At 33.8% G+C, this 8673-nt stretch overlaps 1 pseudogene; it reads right to left on the minus strand.

Annotated features, from left to right (window-relative positions):
• Positions 1 to 1461: 1461 nt before the first annotated feature.
• LOC107018786 lies at positions 1462 to 3522 on the minus strand (annotated as a pseudogene).
• Between the last annotated feature and the right edge of the window lie 5151 nt (positions 3523 to 8673).

Consider the following 8673-nt stretch of genomic DNA (forward strand, 5'->3'; position numbering starts at 1 on the left):
CTAGTGCGGTGGGGGTGGGGGCTAGTGGAGTGGGAGGGTTGGGTTGAAAAAATGAAAAGTTTAACTTTAAAATATTTTTAAAAAGAAAGTTAAATTATTATTTTTTTGGGGGTGTGGGTGGGTAAGTGGGGGGATACTATACCTTTGGAACCAGTTACGCATAAGAAACACTTATCACATCTAAGACTCTTTACAATTTCATGGTACAGTTCGAAAGGACAACATCGATGCTCTTGACTTTAATAAGAAAAGTTATAGATGAACTTCAAATAGATTTATATTTTAAGAAAAACTAAAATACAATAGAATCATATTTCATTAAATTTGTCTTAGATATATTTGTACTTTTGAAGAATTATTAATTTATGATATTAATGGGACCATATATTTATATATGGGTCTTTTGAAAATATATTATCTTATTATCTTATCGAAATTGGTGATTTTTTCCATTGACCTAAGTCGAGACCATAGAAAAATATTATTTTAGAGAGATTATTAATTTATCTAGTATAATTTATAGAGGTTTTACCGTACATTATTGGAGGTTGATTTTCAATTGACACTACTGTTTATTGGGCATTTTTACTAAGTGCCACTCATAAGGTGGTTTTTACCGACTAATGCTTATTTGTCAGGATAAGTAGACAATAGCATACTAATAAGCGGCAACTATGGTAATGCCCTTAAATAATTGCCACTATAAGACATTTTATGGCGTTGTGAACAAATAAAGGGGTTCAATTGAATCTCCTTCCTCAGAAATTATACTAAGGAAATAGGACAAAAATAAATTGTATTTGTGTATATATCAAATTTTTATTCCCATTGATCATAGAAAAACATCCATTATAATGCCAACGTTGGTTCAGAAATCGTTTAGCATCGCAATTTTGAGTCTATTTTTGAAGTTCTTTCAATTTTTTTTAATTCCTTTCGTAAAATTCTGACTCTACAATCAAAAAAGTCCTATATGTAGATGTATGAACTACATTTTTATAGGCAAAATTATTTTGGGAAGTTCGAAGAATTTTAGAGAAAACTTCTGCTCCCCAAATAATTAGCATAAACATTTTTGTAGAATTACTTTTAAGTTAAAGAGTTTACGATTATTGACCGCTTACAAAATGAATAGAAGAAATAGTTTTTTCAGATCTCTTTTGTCTAGTTTCTAATTCAAAGATTCAGAAAATAAACAGAAATATTATGAACTAGGAGGATGCAAAAGTTACTAAAATAAAAACCAAACTATTTTCGATTTCAAAACACAATACCTTTGTTTTGATGTCATATTCTAAGAGTTACATTCACAATAGACAAATGCAACATTATTCATAGTTTTGCATGTTTAATTGGTGCGAGTTATTTATTCTACTACGTTCTTAATATAACATAATTATATTCCTGCTGAAGCTGTTGGACATCCACAACTACTTCTCCACCGCGATCCGGTCTGTTTCCTCAAAACGTCCATCCTCTACTGGTTCCTACAAATCCAGACAAGCAAGATTCAGCAGAGTAACACGCAAGTGCTTGAAAAAACAAAGTTGTTATAGATCTAGTTCACTTATTAGTATGATGATAATACGAAATGAGTCTAAATGAAGCACTGGTTCCGATATTAACTTGTTTGAGACTGATGTATCGAAGTTATTGTTATATATTTACTAATATATATACCATTCAGAAATGTAGTTTACCAAAATTTGCTGAAGTATAAAGTGTAGACATGTGAATTATTATAAAGGGTGTCCAGAAATAGCACAACTCGTTATTTAAAAGGGTGTCCAAAATATCTTTCATTTTACTTATATATACGGTACACCACTAAGAATGTGAACTAAAATTTTATCACTGCAAATTAGATGGTCAAACGACCCCCTGAACTGGTAGTTTGAAGGTCCGAGTCATGCTGGAGGGTGAGTGGAACACTATTGATCCTCCTTTTGAGTGGAGTGGGAAAAAAGAAGACCTCTTGAGACTTTCATTAACTTTTGGGAGCGATAGAAGAACATTCTTTCAATCATTTCATGTTTTGCAATCTAAAGATAGTAGTGCAGTTTTCTTCTTATTCAGAGATAGACAATTTTAGTAATAGAATATATATAAAGCACTCAAAAGAGTTACCAGCAAGCATTTAAATATCAAGATTTGTTACCTGCAGCAGCCGTATCCTCTGTGCTGACCTATAAATAATAATGCTAACAGTTAATTTCCATACTGGATGCCGGTAACCAGTTAAACATTCTTCCAAATATGAAAACAATAAAAAATGGCTTACCACGAGATATTCATTTCTTTGGACAAATCCTTGGACACCTAAGAGTTTTGCCTGGTGAGAGAAACACAAAGCATGATCATGCTGGTTCTAATTCAACTAACCAACAGCTACTATTTTTATTGAAATAAAAGTAAAAAATTGCATCAGCCTTGAGATATGCTCTCACTTTTGATTGTTGAATCTGTTCCATATTACTCCTAAGGAACTGCTCATATGCTTCAGCTTCTTGGACTGAGCTGATATTCTCCACTTGCGGGTTGTAATACCTGCCCCCATCAAAAAAGAGATGCACGACAAAAAAAGAAGGACAAGAACCTTATTTTCTGTTGTGCCTCCCTTAGTGTTTCTTTGATCTCATTAAGCTTCTTCTCATGAGCCTAATAAGGAAATACATGAATAATGTGCGTGGAAGCATCAAATCTTACCTCAGCACTAAAGCACGTTGATCAATCAGCAGCATCGTAATATACCAAGCAAAAAATGACAAAAATTATTCAATCATGTAGAAAATACCAACCAAAAAAGAAAAAGAGTAAAGAAAGAGAGAATTCATGAATCCGCTCGGATGAAGTAATAGACAGATTCATATAAACGGAGTCCCAAAGGAGAGTGTCATACACAGCTATTTTTCCAACCATTTGGCCTTCAGATTTTTACTATTTAAGACTCTGCATCAAATGCTGCAAAATAAAAGTCATCATGTTAAGCTCTGATGAAACTCCAGGAGCTTCACGGTAGAGGTTGTTGATCAGTAAAAGATGTATAAAACTTAATTAGTACCTGTTCATTTGGATTATGTATGGGTCTTCAACAATCATGTCAATTGGGATGACAAAAAATCATTTGAGAGAGTCAGTTAAACGGAATTGGCATAGTCTAGTTCATGGATTTGGCATATTAAAATTATAAACATACCGCGGATTCACAGACTTGTTCATAGCTTCGATTATAATATCCTCAATACTAAGCAACCAAAAGAAATCATATCACATTTTGAATCATAAATGAAACATAAAATGTTCAAACAATAAATATCATTCTAGAAATTTCATTGACCTTTATTTGCTAGTATAGGTAGTCACTTGACCAGCTGGAGAAAACATCAACAACGCCACATCTGTACCACATACAACTGCCAGCTCATTTGACTTCTTCACAATGCTATACTTGCGATTTGAATAGAACAACTTACGGGATGTTGGATCCTCAATTTTCTTCATCACAATCTTATTGCGACCCATGAGAAAATGCAAACTAGAATTGTATGTTAGATGCAATGTTGTTCGTCAATGAACTGATAAATATATAGATCAACAAAGAAAATAAAAGGAAAATAAATAGGTCAAAGAATTTAATGTTTCAACATGTTAGTCTTAAGTCAAACCAGTTTAGAAAATCTAACATTTAATAAAATAAAAAGATTTTTTTGAAGAAAACAACTTTCATCTCTAATCTTTAGTCAACACAAGATTTTTTCTATGGGCAGTAACCTGCGAAATTGGAAATAACAGTTAATGAACATCAATATTTGGGCTATAACATGTTGGATGGAAAATAACAATAACGCCTAAGATCTTTCTTTCCAATAATCATATTAGACAAGTCCTATTTATCACCTTTCCTTTAAATTTAAAGGCAATATGATATAATTTCAATGTAGAGAAGAATTTATTCTTTTGTATATCAAGATGAGAGTATGGTTTATGAGAAGATCACATTAAAAAGAACTATGATAATACATCAGTAAAACTAATTGATGTCGGTACAGACCACAGAGAAACTAAGACGTCTAGGTCAAAGTCGAAGTAAAGATTTTAAGTTTATTGGTTCTGAATTCTAGTACATGACAATAAATGGGACAAGGAGATTTTAATAATTACGTGAATTTTTTGACACAAATATATAGAGTTTGAAACAAAGCTACTGTGTACTGCCGAACCCATAACTTATGGCATACATCCACCCAACTAATGATAAAAAATGATACTTATAATGCTACACCTATAAAATAGTATAAGAAAAAAAAAACAGGTCATATCTTTGGCTGAGTGACTTCTTCCACTCTCGTCTATCAACTTTACCCTTGACCTAAAGTAAAATATATGTTCACAGCTACAAATGAAAAATTAATGTCCATATATTCTGTTCATTTTTTTTAATAACTGAGAATTCTTTGAGGTTCTATGATACATAGTTAGAGACTCCTGGGATCCCTTATTTTTTGAATACCAGGCCTTTTTTGTGGTAGGATTCAAACTCGAATCGTGCACTCAACTCATAACATGATGTGCTCCGACCACTATACCAAACCCCCGGATAAGGCAATTCACACATTGAGTTCTTCATATACCTATTCAAATTATGGCTCAAGACTTTAGAATGGACCACTTTGATCTTGATTATACCATATAATCAAATATCAGATAATACTGAATGGTGAACTTATGAGCGAAACGGGCAAGCTTTAGATTATTGAATGTGGACTAAGAAAGTCATAAAAGCCAGCAAACCTCAACCTTCACAAACTCACTACTCAAGATGCAAACATCTATCATCATTGCCCAAATAATGCTAGGCTAACTTCCTTCTTAAAGCAATTGTCTTTAGTATCGAAGTAAAACAAACTTTTCTTCCCACTATATCATATAGAAGGTTACCGTCAAAACTAGCATTTTCTCAGACATGCATTCGTGCATCGTTGTCAAGACAATTGGCAGCAGGAAGATGTTTTTCCTTTGACTTCTTTTCAAATGTTCCTATATTGTAATTCCACTTGCTTGACAATAGTTAAACACTTGATCTACCTGAAACATGTTCCTGACTTCTACTGAAGTAATATTTTTCGCAAACATTGTCTTTTGTGTTACATTATTATTTTTTTGAAAATTGTCTCTCTTTTTGGCATTCCTTTTACTCCACGGATTAAATATTTTAATTACTCCAGATTCTTGCTGAGATTTTGAATATCGAATTCAATACTTGTCGAATATAGGTTACCTACCTTCCTAAATACATAAATACATAGATATATACAAACCTGATTTATTCTTTAGTATCTAGAAACCNAAACAACGTATATATGGAAATACAAGAAAATAATAATCTAGATTACAAAGGAGGACAACAATGAACAAGACAGAATACTAGAATAACTAATACTTAATTCCATGACCAAGTATACTTATCTGAAGCTTCACCTTTCGCAACATATAAACACATGCATTTGGTGCAAGCAACTAATTGGTTATATACCCGAAGTAATGTTGAAAGACTTCCCTTTTAATTGACCGTTTGTGAAAACAATAAGCATAGAGGTTCAAAGAGTCCATAAGTTGAATTATTGAGCTTTCGAATAGTGAATGTAAGGTGACATCATATAAGCCAGAAAAGGTCAACTTTGAAAGACTCACACTCAACTACCTTAAGCGGTGAGCATCTCTAAATATTTTTTGGATATTTGTTCAAATAAAATTATGTAAGCCCCTTGTGAAGAGAAATGATCATTTGCATTGGAATAACTCATGTCATTGTGTGGCATGGCATGAGGTCATTATTGGCCATCAAAGCGACCATTTCTCGAGTATATGTGGATTGTTTTCAAGCTAGTTGGTGCCAAGTCTTCCCTTTCCATTGACCCTTTCCCATATGGCAATAAATGCTTCGACAGGGCAATTCCATTTTTTTGTTATAGTTAAACAACTATTCTACCTTAAAACATTCTCAATTCAAGGAAGTTTACATGTATTATGCGTGTTCTTTTCAAGATTAAAAATGAAATTGGAACTCCTTAACTATCCTATCCATATTTGTATTGATCCATGTGTTAGATTGTCCTGTAGACTTCACAAGGCTTAAAGAGATCCCATTACTTTCCTTTATCATCGGCAAATTTTTGTTTGTTCTTTCTCTCTCTTTTCCGCATTCTTCTTACTCGACACATTAAATTTCACTAGATACTACCGAAAGCTTCAAAGAGGTCCCATTACTTTTTGTTATCATCAGCAAGATTCTTCTATGCTTTGATTTTTTTCTTTCCACATTTTTCTTTATCCACACATTAAATTTGCCCCTAATACTTCGCAGCATTCAATGTTTCACTTCCCATTATCATCAAGAAGTTTTTTGTTTTTTATTTGATTCTTTTTTTTCAGTTTCTTCTTCTCTATTTTCCGCATTCGCCTTACTCCATGCATTTAATTGCCCCGAATACTTCCCTATGTTTCAATGATCTCCAATCACTTTCTATTATCATTGACAAGTTCCTTACTCGCTAGACTCTTTTTTTGTGTATATGGTTTTCTCTCTTTTCTGCATTCATCACATACGTATACGTACTCCTCACACCCTTAGCATCACCCCCGGGTACTTCTCAAAATTTCAAAGAGCTCCAATCGTTTCTCATTATTCACACAAACTCAACGCCAAAACCCAGTAAACATAGGTACAATGCATCCGTTCCCTTGTCTATTTGTTGTCAAGTTTTTATATTTGCACCCATCATAGACGGATGTACAAGGAAGAAATTTTAGAAGTTATAACAAACATCACTTGCAGAAAATTTAACTTCAACAGGCCAGAGAGGAAACATTATGAGGAAATACACTCATCTTCTCCAACATTGGTGCCAGGTTTACCAACCAATCGCTATATATATATACGGGTGTGGTTATGCAATGTTGATCCAAACACTGATACACTCAAATTATACTTCCCTAAAGAAGTATAAGCGGTTGTATCAAGTAAAGAACCCAATTGTTAGGTTGGGATCGATCCCACAAGGAAAATGGTTTAGACTTAACATTAGTCTACGATTACGTCTATTTAGTCAAGTCCCTTCCGAAAATAGTTAATTAAAGGGGGTTTTTTTAGTGAAACAAACGTGTTCAATTATTTCTAAGTAAACAAGTAGCAAGATTAAAACTTTGGTTTTTATCAAGTCATGAAAGAAACTATGGTGTAAGTATTCCCCATAGTTTCATAACGAAATAATCCTAGCTATAACATTTCTTTCCTAGTGTTTGGCATGCAAAATGATAAGTTATGTATCTCTAAATACTTGGTCCGGCAACAAGAGAATTTCACTCCGTACCTTGGTCCGGCTACGTGTGTCTACTTTACTAAGCCTTACCTTTACCTCATATTAAGCATCATATTCAATGTATGTCTAAGTTACTACTTTACGCCAATTGAAACTAGCCTATTAGATAGTGTACACTAAATCTATGTTGATAATTCTTTTCCTATCAACTACTCCTTGGTCCAGAAAGTAGAAATAGAGCAAGTTCTAACTCATGCACTCGTTAAAAAGACTTCTAAACGAAAGAATTATCAATACATGCAAGAACCTTTTTTAGAATTGTTATTTAGCTAATTTTACCTTGTTAATCCCTAGTTGTGGATTTAGTTACCGATGCCTAGAATTACACAATTCATGGTTGTTAAACAAGAATTCATGTACTTACCCTGACATGTTTGAAGAAAATCCATAAATAACACTTGAATTAAAGAAAATATCTTGACAATCAATTCCGGAAACTTGAACTAGTTCTCAAAATCCAAAGTTCAACTTCCAATAACAAGAGTATGAAAAATAACAAAAATTCTAACCCTAAAAATGAGGTTTTTAACCCTATTTATAATAATAAAGTCCTAAATTAAAAGTAGTTCTAAATAAGGAAAGTTTGTCCAGAAACGCGTCTTCAATCGAAGGCACCACTCACGGTCCGTCGATGGAATGACGGACCGTCGACTGCCTCCATCGGTCCATACTTAGCATCTTCTTCTGCCTTCATCCAGAAATATTCTCTGATCCAATCGATGGACCAAAAGCACGGTCCGTCGATGCTTCCATCGTTCCATACTTAGTTTTTTTTTAACTTCGGGTACTGGGACTAATCTTTGATATGACCGATGATTTGCCAGTATGGTCCGTCGATCAGTCGATGGACCGTCGATCCTTCTGTAGCCCCACTTTGTCTCCAGTCGATGACCACCACCTACGGACCATCAATGGAACGACAAGCCGTCGATGGCTTCGTGGGTCACCTCTTCTGCACAATCTTCTGTATTTCTGTTTTGGACGACTTTCATGCAAAACACAGATAAAAACCATTACAATTACTAGAAAAAGGCACTAGACACACACTAAACATAAGGAAAAAAGCATTGAAACTACCGTGAGACCACGATACATCAACACCCTCAACTTAAATTTGTTGTTTGTCCTTAAGCAACACACTATGACTCACCACAACACCTTTGTACAGAAGTATCCTCATTTAAGATTTCGCAATCATATGGATATCAATCCCGATTATTTTCATTGCTTTAATGCATGATATAATTCTTATTCTCACTCATGTGGATCAGACCATGACACAGACTCACCACGT

Source organism: Solanum pennellii, chromosome 1 (genome assembly GCF_001406875.1).
Source record: "Solanum pennellii chromosome 1, SPENNV200".
NCBI lineage: Eukaryota > Viridiplantae > Streptophyta > Magnoliopsida > Solanales > Solanaceae > Solanum > Solanum pennellii.